Below are 21,919 nucleotides of genomic sequence, written 5' to 3'. Positions count from 1 at the left end.
CACACCACTACCTTGGAAAAACGATTCAAAATGAGATCATACAGTTACTGACAACAAAAATCAAACAGAAGATTGTGGCAGATCTGAAGTCAGCAAGATATTACTCTGTTATTCTGGACTGCACACCTGACATCAGCCATATGAACAAATGACTTTAATGGTGCGTTTTGTAACAACAGAACCTAGTGAAAATGTCCCTGCAATGGCGACTGTCAGAGAGCATTTTCTAGAATTTATTGACGTTGCTTGTACTACAGGAGCTGGTATGACAAACGTGCTTCTTAAAAAGCTGGAAGATACGGGAATTGCGATAGCTGACATGAGATGTCAGGGCTACGATAATGGTGCTAACATGAGAGGAAAGAACAGAGGAGTGCAGACATGGATCCGAGAGTTAAACCCTCAAGCTTTTTTTGTCCCATGCAGTTCTCATTCATTGAACTTGGTGGTCAGTGATGGAGCATCAGTTTCTAGTGAGGCTGCTGAATTTTTTAATGTAATTCAAAGCATCTATGTATTTTTCTCTGCATCAACTCATCGATGGCAAATTTTGAAGCAACATCTAGGAACATCCTCTCTGACACTGAAACCACTGAGTGCCACATGATGGGAAAGTCGAGTGGAGGCGATAAAGCCTATCAAACACCAAATTGGGAAGATAGATGATGCCATAGTTGCCATTATGGAGGATAATGCTATGACAGGAACTGTTCATGGGAGAACAGTGGCAGAGGGAAATAGAATCACGAGAAACATACATAACTTCAAATTTCTGTGTGGCTTAGTGTTGTGGCATGACATACTGTTTGAAATAAATGTTGTAAGCAAGAGACTCCAAGGTGTTGACCTTGATATATCTGGAGCAATGGAACAACTGGACAAAGCAAAGTCATACCTACAGTCTTACCGGTCAGATGAGGGATTTCAAAACGTTCTGAAGAGTGTACAGAAGTTGGCAGAGGAACTTCACACTGAAGCTATTTTCCCACCCATTCAAGAATACAAGAGTCACCGAAGAAGAAGACATTTTGATTACAAGGCAAGGGATAATCCCATAAGAGACCCCAAACAACAATTCAAAGTTGAATTCTTTAACCAGGTGCTAGATTGTGCAATACAGTCAGTTGAACGTTTCATGCAGCTCAAGGAACACAGCAGTATATTTGGGATGTTGTATGATATTCCAAAACTCCTCACTATACCTGAAGAAGACCTACACCAGCAATGCAGGGCACTAGAGACAGTGTTGACACATGATGACATGCGCGATATTGATGTGAGTGATTTAGGTGATGAACTGAAAGCCCTTTCAAGATACATTTCAGCAGGATCAGCTCCAAAGGCTGTTCTGGAATATATGTGCACAAATAAGATGACAACCCTCTTTCCAAATGCTTTTGTTGCTCTGCGCATACTTCTAGCGCTTCCTGTAACAGTTGCCAGTGGAGAACGCAGCTTCTCCAAGCTGAAGTTAACAAAAACACATCTACGCTCCACAATGACACAGGAGAGGCTGGTCGGCCTTGCAACCATCTCAATAGAGCATGAGCTGGCCCAGACTGTGGACCTTCAGCAGGAAGCAGTTCAAATCTTTGCAACCAAGAAGGCACGGAAAGCACCACTTTGATTATTCAAACAGATAAAAATGCCAGTGTTTACTATGCAGACAAGAAAAGTTACATTTGCTGTTCAGGCATTTGAAAGTTAAGTGTTACTTAAAATTTTTGAACAAGGCATTTTAAGTTGTTAGTTCTCCTTTATTGGGGTAGGTAGCAGAGCAGTACCATGAGAGGAGTAGAACAGGAAGGAGGCAGAATTGAGACCTTTCAAAGTTTTGGCCCAAGTGAGGGGGCATGGGGGCGTCATTTGAGCTCCCCACCTCAGGTGCCAAAATGTTGTGGGCTGGCCCTGGCATCTCCCATTGGAGTAGTTAGCTACCACCTCTCGCGGAGGTGGATTATCTCAACAGGAGAAACCTTCCCACCAGCATAGCACTATCTACACTGGGGAGTTAGGTCGGTATAACTGCATCGCTCTGAGGGGTGGATTTTTCACACCCCTGAGCGACGTACTTGTAGCAGTGCAAGTTTGAAGTGTAGACCTGGCCACAGTGTAAGAACCGATAGCAGGGGTGGGGCAGGGTGGAGAGAATGACCAGCTCCAAGACTGGGTGGGAGAGGAGAAGGTGAATAGAAAGGCAGAAACACTGGGGACTTAGAACATAAGAATGGCCATACTGGGTCAGACCAATGGTCCATCTAGCCCAGTATCCTGTCTTCTGACAGTGGCCAATACCAGGTGCCCCAGAGGGAATGAACAGAACAGGTAATCATCAAGTGATCCATCCCCTGTCGCCCATTCCCAGCTTCTGGCAAACAGAGACTAGGGACACCATCCCTGCCCATCCTGGCTAATAGCCATTGATGGACCTATCCTCCATAAACGTATCTAGTTCTTTTTTGAACCCTAAACTTAGTGAGATAGTGGGAAGGTGAGAGGGGCAGAGCCAGCAGGGCCATGGTACAGTGGGTGACATCAAGGTAGTGTGGGGTATTTGGGGCATTTTGGGTAATAGGCAAAGGGATCAGGGCATAGGAAGGGGGGTCGATTCAAAGAATAGAGCACCCTCCCTGCCCTTTGAATTTATGTTTTGCACCCCCTCAGAATATGTTATGCTGTGACTGAATCACGGTGTGATTAGAATCCCAAAGGAGGAACTAAATTGTTGGGCCTGCTTTTGGAGGAGATCGAGGGGTTTGGAAGACAGTGCTGTAATAACACATGATGAACTTTCATTTCAAGCACTTTGCTACTGCATTCAGACAGTGCTGGCTTATATTAAGGGCTGTAAAACAGTTACTATACTTGGAGATGAGGGATGGGAGGGGTTGTTATAACTAACAATATACATAGTGTTAACATTTCATAAAGATATGAAGTTTAATTGCATAATGTGATGTATCAACATAACTGTGCTGCTTGATGTGCTGTCTTGCTGACAGGATAAATCTAAGAAATGCAAAACAGGGCATCACCACAAGTGCTAGTTGATATAATGATGTTTTCACTTAAACACAACTCCCACTTCAAAAATCTTTTTAAAACAACCAATGCGAACTTGGAAAAGTTTGACTTCAGATGTCAACAGCTTTTCCCAATGTATCCAGATCACTAAGGCAGTGTAAAATAAAAATAAAAAATAAGAGTAATCAATGGGAACTTGTCTTTGTGGAGAATAATTCATTAAACAAATGGCAAATGTAGAGCACTGTACTTCCCTTGGTTAACACGCCCTCCCCCGCCCCAAAAGCAAACAAACAAAAAATAAAAAATACCTCCTATTGATGCCAATGGGAGAGCTGCATGTGAACCAGAAATATTCTAGCCCTTAATGAGCAAAGCTAAAATACTTTGAGAGTTTGCTTCCTTTCCATTCAGGTAGATTAATCTCATTAAGATCTTATGGAAAAAAGGAAAGCATTACAGGGACATCAGTATAGAGTACATGGGAACATAAAAGCAGGCTGGGAACTATATTCATGCCTTAAATGGAATATTTCTCTCTTAAAGTGTTTGCACTATCTTTTAAAACGTTTAACTCCCTTATGACAAATATGCCGCACCAAGAGAGTACGAAAGAGAGAGATGTGTTGAATACATAGGTGCCAAGGAAATGGTTTCGCAGCAACAGCAACTGTGTGAAGACTGTGACAACTTGAAATGTGCCAAAAACCCTCTTTAGGAATGTCATGGTCCTTCGTAATATGCCAAGTATTTGTCTGGCCTGCTAGTTCAACACTATACATATCTTTTGAGTGGCTTCACTTGCAAAACCCCTCATCTTAGTGTCAATATGGACAATTGTTTCCATTTCTTTTCTCTTTGATAGTTTACACTTACATGAAGAAAAGAGATGAGGAATGCAGGGAAAAGGAAAGGAGAGATGCAGGAGCAGAGAATGAAAGGAAAGTAGTACATAAGAATGGCCATCCAGAGTCAGACCAGCAATCAATCTAGCCCAGTATCCAGTCTTCTGACAGGGGCCAATGCCTGATGCTTCAGAGGGAATGAACAGAACAGGGCAATTATCGAGTGATCCATCCCCTGTCTTCCAGTCCCAGCTTCTTGCAGTCAGAGATTTAGGGACACCCAGAGCATGGGGTTGCGTCCCTGTCCATCTTGACTAATAGCCATTGATGAACCTATCCTCCAAGAACTTATCTAATTCTTGTTTGAACCCAGTTATACTTTTGGCCATCACAGCATCCCCTGGCAATGAGTTCCACAGGTTGACTGTGTGTTGTGTGACGAAGTAATTCCTTACGTTAGTTTTAAATCTGCTGCCTATTAATTTAATTGGGTGACCCCCTGGTTCTTTTGTTTTGTGAAGGGATAAATAACACTTCCCTATTCACTTTCTCCACACCATTCATGATTTTATAAACCTGTCATATACCCTCCTGTTGGGGTTACTAGGCCTGCCTGAGCCAAAGTTCTTCCATGTTTAAACTCTGTCCTTCCATGTTTAACTCTAATCGACCTCAAAAGCCAAGGACAGAAATTGGAATGTGTAAACAGCCAGTTATCAATTACGACCTTGCTCATACCAGGTACCAAGCAATAATGATGAGGTTTGCATGTTTCTAGCTGGAGAAGGGGTAATAAACTAAGGGTAAACAGGACCAAATAACTGTTTAGAGGAGTGTTACTAACAAGCTAGATTTATAGCCCTAGAATGATTTAACGGCTTAAATGTATAAACATGCCTTCGGTAGAGAGGGGAGGGGGAGTAGAGGGAGAGATAGAGGGGTGGTGGTGGGGGGGGTGATAGAGAGGGGGGGCTTAGTTGTAAAATGTATAAGAAGAGAGAAACTGTTTTTGCTGGTGTGCTTGATTTGAGACTTGCCTGTCTCCTTGCACCACTTTGAGATCTCAAATAAACTTTGATTGTTTCTCCACCCCGGTATGTTTATTGACGCGAAGCACACCGGGCAACGAACCCCGCTGTTGCTGTCCTCGGGCCTCTGTGCCGGCAACACTCCCTTAGTCTCTCTTTTTCAAGTTGAGCAGTCCCAGTCTTTTTAATCTCTCTGCATATGGAAGTTGTTCCATACCCCTAATCATTTTTGTTGCACTTCTCTGTACCTTTTCCAATTCTAATATATCTTTTTGAGATGGGGCGACCAGAACTGCATGCAGTTTTCAAGGTGTGGGCATACCATGAATTTATATAGTATCATTATGATATTTTCCTAATGGTGCCTAACATTCTGTTAGCTTTTTTGACTCTTGCTGCACATTTAACAGATGTTTTTGAAGAATTATCCATAATGACTCCAAAGTCTCTTTCTTGAGTGGTAGTAGCTAATTTAGACTCCGTCATTTTGTGTGTATAGTTGGGATTATATTTTCCAATGTGCATTACTTTGCACTGACCTTACCTGAATTTTATTCACCATTTTGTTACTCAGCCACCCAGTTTTGTGAGATCCCTTTGTAACTCTTCGCAGTCTGCTTTGGACTTAATTATCTTGAGTAATTTTTGTAACATCTTCAATTTTTCACAGTTCGCCCCCTTTTTCTGATCATTTATGAACATGTTGAAGAGCACTGGTCCTGGTACAGATCCTTGGGTGACCCTACTATTTATCACTTAGAAATTTTCTCTCTGCATCCCATCCTGAGGTGACATATATATACCCAGGCAATATGGAGAGTTGAAATACTCCATTATTAGTGGGTTTTCTGTTTTTGCAGCCTCTCTCTCATTCCGGAGTACAAAATATATCGGAAGGACAGAACAGGTCATGCGGGGGGGGGGGGGGGAGGAGTGGCACTATATGTGAAAGAAAATGTAGAATCAAATGAAGTAAAAATCTTCTTAAGTGAATCCACATGTTCCATAGAATCTCTATGGATAGAAATTTCATGCTCTAATACGAATATAACATTAGGGATCTATTATAGACCCCCTGACCAGGACAGTGATAGTGATGATGAAATGCTAAGGGAAATTAGAGAGGCTATCAAAATTAAGAACCCAATAATAGTGGGGGATTTCAATTATCCCCATATTGACTGGGAACATTTCACTTCAGGACGAAATGCAGAGATAAAATTTCTCGATACTTTAAATGACTGCTTCATGGAGCAGCTGGTACGGGAACCCACAAGGGGAGAGGCAACTCTAGATTTAGTCCTGAGTGGAGCGCAGGAGCTGGTCCAAGAAGTAACTATAACAGGACCGCTTGGAAATAGTGACCATAATACAATAGCATTCAACATCCCTGTGGTGGGAAGAACATCTCAACAGCCCAACACTGTGGCATTTAATTTCAAAAGGGGGAACTATGCAAAAATGAGGGGTTAGTTAAACAGAAGTTAAAAAGTACAGTGACTAAAGTGAAATCCCTGCAAGCTGCATGGGCGCTTTTTAAAGACACCATAATAGAGGCCCAACTTCAATGTATACCCCAAATTAAGAAACACAGTAAAAGAACTAAAAAAGAGCCACTGTGGCTTAACAACCATGTAAAAGAAGCAGTGAGAGATAAAAAGACTTCCTTTAAAAAGTGGAAGTCAAATCCTAGTGAGGCAAATAGAAAGGAGCATAAACGCTGCCAGATTAAGTGCAAGAATGTAATAAGAAAAGCCAAAGAGGAGTTTGAAGAATGGCTAGCCAAAAACTCCAAAGGTAATAAAAAAATGTTTTTTAAGTATATCAGAAGCAGGAAGCCTGCTAAACAACCAGTGGGGCCCCTTGATGATCGAGATACAAAAGGAGCGCTTAAAGATGATAAAGTCATTGCGGAGAAACTAAATGGATTCTTTGCTTCAGTCTTCACGGCTGAGGATGTTAGGGAGATTCCCGAACCTGAGCCGGCTTTTGTTGGTGACAAATCTGAGGAACTGTCACAGATTGAAGTGTCACTAGAGGAGGTTTTGGAATTAATTGATAAACTTAACATTAACATTAACCAGAGGGCATTCACCCAAGATTCTGAAAGAACTCAAATGTGAAGTTGCGGAACTATTAACTAAGGTATGTAACCTGTCCTTTAAATCGGCTTCTGTACCCAGTGACTGGAAGTTAGCTAATGTAATGCCAATATTTAAAAAGGGCTCTAGAGGTGATCCCAGCAATTACAGACCAGTAAGTCTAACGTCGGTACCGGGCAAATTAGTCGAAACAATAGTTAAGAATAAAATTGTCAGACACATAGAAAAACATAAACTGTTGAGCAATAGTCAACATGGTTTCTGTAAAGGGAAATCGTGTCTTACTAATCTATTAGAGTTCTTTGAAGGGGTCAACAAACATGTGGACAAGGGGGATCCAGTGGACATAGTGTACTTAGATTTCCAGAAAGCCTTTGACAAGGTCCTTCACCAAAGGCTCTTACGTAACTTAAGTTGTCAAGGGATAAATGGGAAGGTCCTTTCATGGATTGAGAACTGGTTAAAAGACCAGGAACAAAGAGTAGGAATTAATGGTAAATTCTCAGAATGGAGAGGGGTAACTAGTGGTGTTCCCCAAGGGTCAGTCCTCGGACCAATCCTATTCAACTTATTTATAAATGATCTGGAGAAAGGGGTAAACAGTGAGGTGGCAAAGTTTGCAGATGATACTAAACTGCTCAGGATAGTTAAGACCAAAGCAGACTGTGATGAACTTCAAAAAGATCTCACAAAACTAAGTGATTGGGCAACAAAATGGCAAATGAAATTTAATGTGGATAAATGTAAAGTAATGCACATTGGAAAAAATAACCCCAATTATACATACAATATGATGGGGGCTAATTTAGCTACAACAAGTCAGGAAAAAGATCTTGGAGTCATCGTGGATAGTTCTCTGAAGATGTCTGCGCAGTGTGCAGAGGCGGTCAAAAAAGCAAACAGGATGTTAGAGATCATTAAAAAGGGGATAGAGAATAAGACTGAGAATATATTATTGCCCTTATATAAATTGATGGTACGCCCACATCTCAAATACTGCGTACAAATGTGGTCTCCTCATCTTAAAAAAGATATACTGGCACTAGAAAAGGTTCAGAAAAGGGCAACTAAAATGATTAGGGGTTTGGAACGGGTCCCATATGAGGAGAGATTAAAGAGGCTAGGACTCTTCAGCTTGGAAAAGAGGAGACTAAGGGGGGATATGATAGAGGTATATAAAATCATGAGTGATGTGGAGAAAGTGGATAAGGAAAAGTTATTTACTTATTCCCATAATACAAGAACTAGGGGTCACCAAATGAAATTAATAGGCAGCAGGTTTAAAATAAATACAAGGAAGTTCTTCTTCACACAGCGCACAGTCAACTTGTGGAACTCCTTACCTGAGGAGGTTGTGAAGGCTAGGACTATAACAGCATTTAAAAGAGAACTGGATAAATTCATGGTGGTTAAGTCCATTAATGGCTATTAGCCAGGACGGGTAAGGAATGGTGTCCCTAGCCTCTGTTTGTCAGAGGATGGAGATGGATGGCAGGAGAGAGATCACTTGATCATTGCCTGTTGGTCCACTCCCTCTGGGGCACCTGGCATTGGCCACTGTCAGTAGACAGGATACTGGGCTAGATGGACCTTTGGTCTGACCCAGTACGGCCGTTCTTATGTTCTTAACTAACACTGTTTATACAGGTTTTGCATATGCCTGCAACACTAAGATAAACATAAAAGTCATATGTGTAACTATAATATGCTCCCTACAGCCAACCCTCTATAAGAACTCAGCTCATTGCATGGTGCACAAGCTGTAACTTGTGGGCTTCAAGGATAGTTCCATGTGAAATGCAATACAGTTATCCACTCTGGAGATCAAAAGGCATGGATAATGGTGGTGCAATACTTCTCCTTTGAGTCCAGAAATACTGGCAGGTTTATGATTTGGTTCTAATGAACTAACTGTGGTGAGGTCCACCTAGGAAAGAAATAATCACAATAGCTTAGCCAAGCACAGATGGATGGAGGAGCTTCTGGCCATCTCAACATCCAGAAGCAGAAGAGTGCAGATGTGGTTGCTCCATCTCAAAAAAGGTATATTGGAATTGGAAAAGGCTCAGAAAAGGGCAACAAAAATGATTAGGAGTATGGAACAGCTGCCATATGAGGAGAGATTAATAAGACTGGGAGTTTTCAGCTTGGAAAAGAGATAACTAAGGGGGGTTATGATAGAGGTCTATAAAATCATGACTGGTGTGGAAAAAGTAAATAAGGAAGTGTTATTTACTTCTTCTCAAAACAAAAGAACTAGGGGTCACCGAATGAAATTAATAGGCAGCAGGTTTTAAAAAAAACAAAAGGAAGTATTTTTTCACACAATGCACAGTCAACCTGTGGAACTCCTTGCTAGAGGATGTTGTGAAGGGCTAAACTATAACAGGGTTAAAAAAAGAACTAGATAAATTCATGGAAGATAGGTCCATCAATGGCTATTAGCTAGGATGGGCAGGGATGGTGTCCTTGGCCTCTGTTTGCCAGAAGCTGGGAATGGGCAACAGGGGATGGATCACCTGATGATTACCTGTTCTGTTCATTCCCTCTGGGGCACCTGGCATTGGCCACTGTTGGAAGACAGGATACTGGGCTGGATGGACCTTTGGTCTGTCCCAGTATGACTGTTCTTATATGATACACAAGAATTCCATGATTGTGAACCTCCTTGATAAAGGGTGGACAAATCCTCTTAATAATGAGGCAGGCTCCACCACCATACCAGGCCTCCTACACTTACAGTTCCTGCTTCCCAGTATCAGTTTTGCCTTGCAGGGATTGAGCAGGAGTTAGTTCATTCTCACCCATGTTCATACTTCAAGCATTTGATTGCATAAATAGGCAAAATTTGAGTAGGACTAGAGAGGTTATTTTATCTCTGTATTTGGCACTGCTGCAACTGCTGCAGGAATACTATGTCCAGTTTGGGTATCCACAGTTCAAGAAAGACATTGATAAAGAACCATGAGAATTATTAAATGATTAGAAAACATGCTTTATTGTGATAGACTTAAGGAGCTCAATCTATTTAACTTGATCAAAAAAAAGTTTAAGGGTTGACATGATCACAATCTGTAAGTACCTACACGAGGAACAAATATTTGATAATAGAGGGCTCTTCAATCTAGCAGCAAAGGTATAACATGATCAAATGACTGGAGTTGTAGCTAGTCAAATTCAGACTGGACATAAGGTGTACATTTTTAACAGTGAGGATAGTTAACTATTGAACAATTTATCAATAGTCGTGCTAGATTCTCCATTGCTGGCAATTTTAAAATCAAAAGGAATTATTTTGGATAAGTTCTATTATACAGTTCTGTTATGCATAAGGTCAGACTACAATGGTCCCTTCTGGTCTTGGAATCTATAAATTTATGTGTAATAATGGTTCCTTTCCTTAGAGTGATCATGTACATTCAGTTCCCAGTAGTATCAATTGAATGTAAATATACATAGTGCGCTCACTGGTTTAATCAAGTTTTCTTCTGTTTTACTTGTCTTTGCAAGTATTTTCTCTGAGGTTTACAACAAAACACTTTCTTTGGGAATTTAAAGTGTATTCATAAGCATTACTTAATGCCTAATTTCACTCTGAATGTGTTCAGGTACTAGATAAAATCCTTGTTTCAAGCAGAGAGAAAAAAGGTCCTTGTATCAGGAGAGTTTCTCTATTCGTGTCCAAAAGTCTGGGTAGATGCTTATCAAGTTGGCTTGTAAAGAACAGATTCAGGACATAATGACAAATAAATGTGCTTAAACCTTATGTAAAGAAACTTTTTCTGTATTCCAGGAAAGCTACTAGAAAGGAGATTTGTGATCTGAACAATCATTAGTTGTGAATAAAGGATTAAAATGCTATTAAAATAAGATCTGAATACAAATTTGAGGTTATTGCTTATTTTAATAAAGCAGGACACCAATTTGAATGTGTTCTTGCAAATGTGCAATTGAAATTGCTGGCTTCACAGACCCTTGGGTTTGTTAATCAAGTGCCAGACAATTTAAGGACATAATGCCAGCCCAGACATTTATAGGAAAACAATTAGGGCTATCAAATGATTAAAAAAATTAATCACAATTAATTGCACTGTTAAAGAATAATAGAATACCATTTATTTAAATATTTTTGGATGTTTTCTACATTTTCAAATATACTGATTTCAATTACCACACAGAATACAAAGTGTACAGTGCTCACTTTATATTATTATTTTTATTACAAATATTTGCACAGTAAAAAACAAAAGAAATACTATTTTCAATTTACCTAATACAAATAAAGTAGTGCAATCTCTTTATCATGAAAGTTGAATTCACAAATGTAGAATTATGTACAAAAAATAATTGCACTCCAAAATAAAACAATGTAAAATTTTAGAGCCTGCATGTCCACTCAGTCCTACTTCTTGTTCAGCCAATCACTCAGACAAACAAGTTTGTTTACATTTGCAGGAGATAATGCTGCTCCCTTCTTGTTTACAATGTTACCTGAAAGTGACAACAGGTGTTTGCATGGCACAGTTGTAGCCGGCATCACAAGACATTTACGTGCCAGATGCTCTAAAGCTTCATATGTCCCTTCATGCTTCAGCCACAATTCCAGAGAACATGCATCCATGCTGATGATGGGTTCTGCTCGATAACTATCCAAAGCAGTGCAGAGCGACGCATATTCATTTTCATGATTTGAGTCAGATGTCACCAGAAGGTCGATTTTCTTTTTTGGTGCTTTGGGTTCTGTAGTTTCCACATCGGAGTGTTGCTCTTTTAAGACTTCTGAAAGCATGATCCACACCTCGTCCCTCTCAGATTTTGGAAGGCACTTCAGATTCTTAAATCTTGGGTTGAGTGCTGTAGCTATCTTTAGAAATCTCACATCGGTACCTTCTTTGCGTTTTGTCAAATCTGCAGTGAAAGTGTTCTTAAAATGAACAACATGTGGTGGGTCATCATCCGAGATTGCTGTAACATGTAATATATGGCAGAATGCAGGTGAAATGGAGCAGGAGACATACAATACTCCCCCAAGGATAGCAGTCACAAATTTAATGAATGCATTTTTTTAAATGAGCATCATCAGCATGGAAGCATGTCCTCTGGAATGGTGGCTGAAGCATGAAGGGGCATATGAATGTTTAGCTTATCTGGCATGTAAATTCCTTGCAATGCCGGCTACAAACATGCCATGTAAATGCCTGTTCTCACTTTCAGGTGACATTGTAAATAAGAAGCAGGCAATATTATGTCCCGTAAATGTTAACAAACTTGTTTGTTTTAGCGATTGGCTGACAAGAAGTACGACTGAGTTTTACATTGTTTTGTTTTTTTAAGTGCAGTTATGTAACAAAAAAAAATCTACATTTGTAAGTTGCACTTTCACAATAAAAAGATTGCATTATGATACTTGTCTGAGGTGAATTGAAAAACACTATTTCTTTATCATTTTTACTGTGGAAATATTTGTAATCAAAAATAATATGAAGTGATCACTGTACACTTTGTATTCTGTGTTGTAATTGAAATCAGTATATTTGAAAATGTAGAAAAGCATCCAAAAATATTTAATAAATTGAAATTGGTATTCTATTTTTTAACAGTGCAATTAATCGCAATACATTTTTTAAATTGCAATTAATATTTTTGAGTTAATTGCATGAGTTAACTGCGATTAATCGATAGCCCTAAAAACAATGTAACTTTCTTTCATTGTGTAGTTTGCTTCTTTCCCAGTCAGTCTGGTTTATTCTATATCTGACCATTTCAACCAAAATATTGGTTACTTGCTAGTTATTTGGATAATTCCATTTTAGTACTTTAAATTCATCTTACTTATTTAAGGAAAATTGAGTATCACTCATACACTGATAGAAGAAAAACTTATAGACTTTTTGTTAACTCAAATTAACATTTAAGTATTTCTTGTGTTAGAATATGACTCTTAGAAGATTTTCTGCTTAGGGTTTTTTAATGTATGCTGTTAGAAGTCATACATTATGTTTAACATACTTATATTACGATGTCCAAACTTTGCTAAAAGACCACATTTTTGCTCAATCATATATGGCTCTTTTTTTAAGCTATGCTTCACACTGCTCTAAATTATACTAGATTTAGAACACTTTTAAAGATGGTGGCATTAGTATCAATTGCATGTAAATATACATAGTGCACTCACTGGTTTAATCAAGTTTTCTTCTGTTCTACTTGTCTTTGCAAGTATTTTCTCTGAGGTTTATAATAAAACACTTTCTTTGGGATTTTATACATATAATTCACAATGGAATCTAATGGCACCTATTGATAAAAAGTGAAGATGGTGGGGCAGATAGACTCTCAAGGCCAGAAGGGATCATTATGATCATCAAGTCCGACCTCCTGTACACTGCAACCCACCGACCTTCACCCACTCATTCTTGTAATAGGTCAATAACCTCTGGCTGAGTTACTGAAGTCCTCATGTCAAATAGCACCCAATTAACATATCTTGTTATGATTGAAAAAAAGCAAACTTATGCTACAGGAAGCTGATTATTATCTGGTTAATACAATTTTATTTAAATATCTTATTGTCAACAAGCACACTGTTGTCAGTATTACTGGTGTGGCTCTAGTTTCATACCCTTTTAAAAAAAATGAACAGAATTTTTGTTTTTCTACCAGGAAATCTGTCTATGGATTAAACTTCTACTGGCTTTCAATATGAGGGTATGACATTAAGCAAAAACAAACTTCAATTATATTCTACAGTTAAAATCACAACCAACACTTACCACTGTTTTAATGCACCCGTAATCTTTCCCCATAACTGTTACCATAACACTGAGGCGTGGTAGCAAAATATCTGTAGCAAACAAGAACATTATAGGTGAAATCCTGGCTCTCTTGAAGTTGATGGCAAGACTCCTGTTGGCTTCAGTGAAGCCAAGATTTCACCTACAAGTATGAAGACTCCTGACCATGAAATACAAAGAGCCTGGTTTTCAGAAGTGCCTAGCACCCAAAAATTGAGTTGAAACCAAGAGGAGCTACAGGTACTCAGCACCTCTGAAAATTAGCCCCCAAACCACGTATTTGTGCTTAGCATTGTTAATAAAAGGGCACCACACAACACTTCGTAGCAGATTTGACCCAATAAGATTGCCCCCTTAAGGTTTATCTGATGCCTACCTCCCTTTGGTAGAGACTCTACAATGTCCCTTCTTAACAGAAAAATGAGCAATAGTTAGGGCCAGATTTTAAATGTATTTAGGCACCTGACTCCCATTTACTCATTTGTGCTACGACCTTAATGCATCTTTCTTGATAGCTTGTTCTGGCTATTCACACATGGTGGAGTCCTGGATCCTTTGGCGTCCACAGGGGATTGTCTTCACTGGAACCAGACTGGTCTGTAAAGAATAATGAAAACTGTAGTCTTGTCTGAATGAAACAGAAGTGAACAGCCAGGGCTGGCCTTTGGGGCCCACAAAGCCTGCAGTTGCAGGACACAGGATTTCAGCACCCTGTGAATTTTATACTAGCCTCAGCTTTCAATTAAAGTTTCTAGTTCTCTTTCTTCTGGCAAGTTAACCATCAACATGTACACTCCTCACTAGGGCTGAACTTTGACTCTGCCTAAGAGTGGTTTGTTATTCCAAGGCCCCCCCATTGCCAGGCTGTGTGCATTAGGGCCCACTGAAACCCATGACTATGGATTCTCCAATTCTGAGGGAGAAACCTGACCCATTTCTAGCTGTAATATAGCCATCTTAGCTTCTGCCAATGGAACCAGATCTACTTCAAGACCCCGCTCAGCTGCTGGCAGGCTGGCTGCTTGCAGCCGATCCAGCTCCTCCCCTGAGGGTTTACGTAGGATTTAAGTGGTACAGTGGCCTTACACAGCCCCACTGCACTGAGATGAATTTCACCCACTGCTTTTGGGAAGAGATTGGAAATTAATTCCAATGCGTACTGAGGTAATATGCAAAAGGTGGCAGAAACACATGTAACTCAAATTACAGGTACTTAATCACTGACAGACTAATTAATAGTTACAGATGAACTGTCTCTCATGCAATTCCAGTTTGCCTGAGAAAGATCTGCATGCAGTAACAACTGTTTACATTCGAGACTCCCAGGCATAAAGTCCAGGTTTTAATTTCTCTTCTGAAAGTTGGAGAACCATTTTGCACAGAGGGAGATTGCTATTCATCAGCATTTCAGATAAGCTGGTTTTATTTTTCCACAATCAGCAGGACTATGCTAAATAAGAAATAAATGCACATCATGTATACCACTAATAAAACACAAATGAAGCACTACCTGTTTTTGATTCATCACAGGACCAAATCATCTCCAATTAAAGTTCCAATGGGGTCTCCAAAAGTTGCCAGAAAGATTTATCAGAACCAAGTAAATCTCATCATGCATTTATTGGATCTGTTGTTTTCCCCCCACAGTATATTTCCCTCATAGACCCTTTTGTTTCTCAACTACTATTACTGCATTCACCTTACAGTGAGCTCTCCTACTCTACCATTCATATTTCTGCATTTGTTGACAATCAGGAATAATCAAAATGCAGGCAGAACCTTTCCATCAAAAGCAAGAGCATCATCTTTGCAAGCCTTCTGTTCTCCCACTGGCTCAGGCTAGGAACGAGAGCCCTAGAGCTACTTTCAAAACATTCTTTCCCAAATGGCTTCTGCGCCTCAGAGCCATTCATATTATTTGTCTGAAATAATAATTCATACCAAATGCCTTGCATTCCATTTTAGATCATTTATCATTATCCAGTGTGGTTTGCTTCTAGTGTTGATAATGTCTTGAACAAAGATGCACGGGGATAAAAATATCCATGTTCAGGAACATACAGTACTTTACCTCCTCTTGTAATGTGTTCTATATAAAAAATAGATCTTGACTTGATTTGTCACATTGTGATTATATGTGGTGGAGATAGACTAGGATTTTTTCTGTTATTTTAAAAATGTGTTATTTTTAATAATAGCTTGTGAATTTTAGGAACTTGCATTTGAAACAGAGAAAGCCCTAAGCCATGTCTTTCAAATTACTGCATTGCAAACAGCCCTATGATCATTTTTGTTGCTCTTCAATGAATTTTCACATTGTCCGTGTCTTTCTGGTATAGAGGGGCCCAAATCCAGCAAAGCATGTGAGAAGTCCCATTGATTTCCTGAGAGGAGGTGGGCCTCAGGGCGGGGCCACACTCTGGGCACGCACAGCCTCCCCAAATGGAGGAGTCCCACACCACCCAGGTGTGTAACCATGTACAGTCACAAGTGTAGACGCAGCTCTAGAGCGGTATTATTTCACTCCACTTGACATGGTTCTTTTGGTAATACTTCAGTTACTAATCTTATTGTTCTAAATGCAACATTCTGCTGCTCTACCAACATGGCAGGCTATTGGTTTGCGAATACTTTTCAGGAAATACTAACACTGGATTCCAGCACAGCTAAAGCTTTGGTTTGGGAAAGAAGGGGGTAATATTTTAACCAATAGTACTACATTTTTCTCTCTCAGTACATTATGAAATAAAAATGGAAATATGAAACCGAGAGAAACTTCATAATGCATGCTAGGGGTGCCCAACCTACAGCCCACCAGAGCATTTCATAACACCCGCAGCCTGCTTCAACACAATGTACTAATGGCCGATTCGTTAGCATTGTGTCATGTTTACATCATTTTAGTTTACACAAGTGTGTAAACAGACAATACTATACATAGGTTGTTTCTATCTAAATACATATGAAACAAGCCGAACTTTAATTTTAAGTCACCTGTATTGATTTATAGTCTTATTAAAATATGTAGAATCTGTTTGGCCCACACAAGGTTGTGCTTAGGTTTATGTGGCCTTCCTGTGTAATAAGGCTGGGCACCACTGATGTATGCAATTTCTTCATTGGAATTACAGGACTGTAATACCCCTGTGGTTTTAGTTTGGGGAATTTGTTCTTACTAATGTGAGTGATGTGCCCAATTCCGAACAAAGCAATTGCAAATGTACCTCTTTTGCACTGTGCTTTGTTACTAATAGAGAATATGTCACTTCTCTTTGTTCTATGCAGCGTTGTTGTAGCCGTGTTGGTCCCAGTATATTAGAGAGACAAGGTGGGTGAAGTAATATCTTTTATTGGATCGACTTCTGTTGGTGAAAGAGACAAACTTTTGAGTTTACACAAGCTGGAAGAAGAGCTCTGTGTAAATCTGAAAGTTTGTGTCTCACCCAGGGCCGGCTCCAGGCACCAGCTTAACAAGCAGGTGCTTGGGGCGGCCAAGGGAGAGGGGCGGCACCTGCGGCAATTCGGGGGCGGCAGGTCCCTCACTCCCTTTAGGAGTGAAGGACCTGCCGCTGAACTGCCGCCGCCGATCGCGGCTTTTTTTTTTCCCCCCCAATTGCCGCCGCTGATTGCGATTGCGATCGCGGCTTTTTTTTTTTTTTTTTGCTTGGGGCGGCAGAAATGCTGGAGCCGGCCCTGGTCTCACCAACAGAAATTGGTCCAATAAAAGATATTACCTCACCCACCTTGTCTCTTAATGCCTTTGTATATGACAACAAAGAGAAGTATCAGCCTTTTAGAAACATTTATAGCTAAGAACATGACAAAGGTACATTCCTGGGTCATGAATAAACTAATGCTGGAGTACCATAAGTTTAATTTCAATGATAACCAAGTGGAGTTCGAAGTTTGCAGACTGAGACATTGTTTTCTAACCTGATTCAGAGGAGTATGTACTTCAAATACACAGTTTGCCTAGTGTCCTGCAGGTCACTGTCAGGGCCGCCGAGAGCGGGTTCGAGCCCCGGTGAAAAAAAAAATTCGGGCCCCCCAGCAAGGGCGGGGCCCCCTTTCGGAATTTTTTTGGGCCCCCCCAGCAAGGGCAGACCGGCTAAACAAGGCCGACAAGAGGCGGGGCAAGCTGGGGAAGCCGGGCCCCATTCCGGACCGCCGGGCCCCGGTAATTTGTACCGGCTTCCCCCCCTCTCGGCGGCCCTGATCACTGTAGATCATTGTGACTATTATAAGACGACAAATAGGTCTGCATCCAGTTCAGAACAAATGCTTCTGCTTTCTTAAACTCAGCACATCACATAGTACAGAGAAGTGGTGGCTCCGCTCCCTGACCTCTTTGGACACCCATTTATTAATTTAATTTTAAACTTGCTTGCAAGGCAAAAATAAAAATGCTCAAGCTTTTTACCTTAATGGAGTCTCTTAATGTAAAAAAGTCAGATACTCGGTATAGGTCACAACAACACAGTTGGGGCAAAAATTGACTTTTGTTTTTAAAATGCAGATTTGGGTCAGTTGAAACTTTTTGTGTTGATTTCACTGAATTTTGGGGTCAACCCCCTCTCCCCCCCAAAAAACCTAACAATTTAAATGTTTCTTTTTGGCATTTACAAAATGAAATGTCTCAATTTTTTGATTCAAAACAACTTTTCATTTTGAAATTTCCTTTAAATTTTAGTTTAAAAATTTTTAAACAAAAAATGCTCAAAATGGAAATGAAATGTTTTGTTTGATTTAAAACAAAACTTTGACATATCGATTCACCACCATTTCATTTTCAGGTTGATCAAAAATATTTTTTTGGAATTGCCAGTAAACCAAAAAAATCCATTATTCACACACTGCTACTCAATAAAATTATATCCCCATACCTGCAAACATGGCATCACTGGTGGTAATGATAAATTGTACTTCCTAGAGGATAAAGTTCTACTTTTGTAATTGTACCACTAGACAGGGCTTCTTTTTCTCTAATTAAGTGTAGCTGGAGATATTTCCCAGACACTATTGCAAGAAATCACTCAAGATCATCAGACTGAAGCTTTAGAAGTAGTATCAGAAAGCTATATTCATTGGCATGACCTCAGCCTTTTATTCTCAATCCCTACGTTAACCAGGGTTAACTAGCCAGGCAAACTTGGAACTCACAACCACCCAGCTGTTCCAGGGAGATGACTTAAAGGACCAGAAAGTAACAGAATAAAGGGACTGACTGGCAAAAATAGTTCTGAGCAAAACTTTTTAAATATCCTGATGCCGTTTACAAGAATGTTGCAAATCCTCTTTCACCAGAGTTCTGTACCAATGAAGGATGATGAATTTTGGTTTGTGTGTTTCCCTGAGGCCATTTAGTGGGATAACGAAATTATCAGTTTAGCTCCCTGGATCCCCAATGAGTGAGATCTCATCACAACAAAGGAACAGAATCAGAAAAGCTGCTATCACTCTATGTGGCCTCCTCAATGCATTTATTGAACTCTTTGGGCTTCCTGTAAAAATGGTGATGGTGGTGGGGAATCATTCCTCCATACTTACTCTGCACAATTTAAATGATTTACAAGTTATAAATTGTAATTATTTTTAAAATTCAAATTTCACTCCTAAAAGCTCAATTTCTGGGCTGCATGGTAGATACTAGCATTCTGACTCTATATATTGCCTAGATGCATAGATCTAGATACATAGGTGAAGGGAATAAGTTATCAATAAAGTCCTAAATGGTTTGAGACCTTCCTACTTAAGAAACCATGTCTGTTCTCTTGCGTTACTAGCACAGGTGCGATCAGCAGATGTGCTTGAGCTTGATCGCTTTTGATTTAGAAAAGTGGGGGCTGCAGGTAGGGAGTTTTCTATATGGGGTTCTCCGCTCTGGAACAATCTTCCCTGGTCTGAAATAGCCTTGGTCTATAGGTTTATTGTTCCTCTGTAGCCCTACCCTATCCTGAGGGCCGTGCAGTTTTACAGAGGACTGGAAAGATGCTTCTGATTAGCAAAGAAAGAGAGCCTCCAGTTGGAATCAAGCCACTGATGGTGCTGAGCCGCCTGTCGGGACTGGACGTGATGGGGAAGAAATCCCCTCCTGCTGGCAGGGCCGGCTCCAGGCACCAGCTTAACAAGCAGGTGCTTGGGGCGGCCAAGGGAGAGGGGCGGCACCTGCGGCAATTTGGGGGCGGCAGGTCCCTCACTCCCTCTAGGAGTGAAGGACCTGCCACTGAACTGCCGCCGCTGATCGCGGCTTTTTTTTTTTTTTCCAATTGCCGCCGCCGATCGCGATCACGGCTTTTTTGTTGTTGTTGCTTGGGGCGGCAGAAATGCTGGAGCCGGCCCTGCCTGCTGGAACCCCATTCCTTTCTGGAACTGGCTCTAAGTAAGCCTGATTCTCCCTTATGTTACTGTGATGCAAATCAGGAGTAAGTTCAGTTAAGTCAATGGAGTTATAATGGTGTCATACCGGTTTAGCTCAGAGGAGAATATGGGCCAGTTGGCCTAACTTGTGTATTAAAAAATGTGTGTCACAGTATTTCTCTCTCATGTGTTGACTATTTTTATGAATTGTTTTCTTTGTTTCCTATCTTATTTTTCCTGTACTAGGGAAAAGCATATGCTAAGGAAGGAATAGATAACACCATGCATACTTAAGTACGTGAAGCATTTAATGTTTTGTTTATAAATCAATATAAAATAAACAAGAGACAAACTATATTTCTAGAAGAGCAACCCTTCTTCACTACTTGAATCAGTTACACACTGAAATTGCACAGAATATTTTTGGGATACAGATAATGGTAACTGGATCAGAATAAATAGTCAAATTATACTAAAAACACTACAAATATTGATTGAACACATTCTTTAACAGTGTGTTTATACAAAAACTGCAAAATTCATGGTCAGTAAGAGCAGTATTTTTTGTTTTGATGTTCAGGTCGTTATGGATGAATATGAATAAGAAATTGTACTTGTTAGTAGGTTAAACATATTTGTCATCGCTAACTAGAAAGAATGTTAATTTAGTTTCCTGCTTAGAAGAAAATGGGAAAATCAAGAGATTTATTTTAATGGAGGACTACAACATGAAATGAAGATTTGAGTTTCGGAGAAGAGCCCTACATTTGGAAAATGTAAAAATAAAATTCACCTGTAGGATGTTATTTTTAAAATGACCATTGCTGGGTTGTTTTTTAAATGAATTAATTTGCAAACTGGACACCATTAAATTAGGCTTGAAGAAAGACTGGGAGTGAATGGGTCATTACACAAAGTAAAACCTATTTCCCCATGCTAATTTTCTTCCCCTACTGTTACTCACACCTTCTTGTCAATTGTTGGAAATGGGCCATCCTGATTATTACTACAAAAGTTTTTTTTCTCCTGCTGATAATAGTTCACCTTAACTGATTACTCTCGTTATAGTTAGTATGGCATCACCCATTTTTTCATGTCTTTTGTGTATATATATCTTCCTACTGTATTTTCCACTGCACTTACAGGAGAGGAAAGTGATCAGGAACAGTCAGCATGGATTCACCAAGGGCAGGTCATGCCTGACTAACCTATTGCCTTCTATGACAAGATAACTGGGTCTGTGGATGAGGGGAAAGCAGTGGATGTGTTATTCCTTGACTTTAGCAAATTTTTGATACGGTCTCCCACAGTATTCTTGCCGGCAAGTTAAAGAAGTATGGGCTGGATGAATGGACTATAAGGTGGATAAAAAGCTGGGGGATCATCGGGCTCAACGGGTAGTGATCAATGGCTCCACGTCTAGTTGGCAGCCGGTATCAAGCGGAGTGCCCCAAGGGTCGGTCCTGGGGCTGGTTTTGTTCAATATCTTCATTAATGATCTGGAGGATGGCGTGGACTTCACTCTCAGCAAGTTTGCAGATGACACTAAACTGGGAGGAGTGGTAGATACGCTGGAGGATAGGGATAGGATACAGAGGGACCTAGACAAATTAGAGGATTGGGCCAAAAGAAACCTGATGAGGTTCAACAAGGACAAGTGCGGAGTCCTGTACTTAGGACGGAAGAATCCCATGCACTGCTACAGACTAGGGACTGAATGGCTAGGCAGCAGTTCTGCAGAAAAGGACCTAGGGGTTACAGTGGACGAG

The sequence above is a fragment of the Emys orbicularis genome, chromosome 3 (assembly GCF_028017835.1).
Source record: "Emys orbicularis isolate rEmyOrb1 chromosome 3, rEmyOrb1.hap1, whole genome shotgun sequence".
Taxonomy (NCBI): Eukaryota; Metazoa; Chordata; order Testudines; family Emydidae; genus Emys; species Emys orbicularis.
This window is presented reverse-complemented; position numbering follows the sequence as displayed.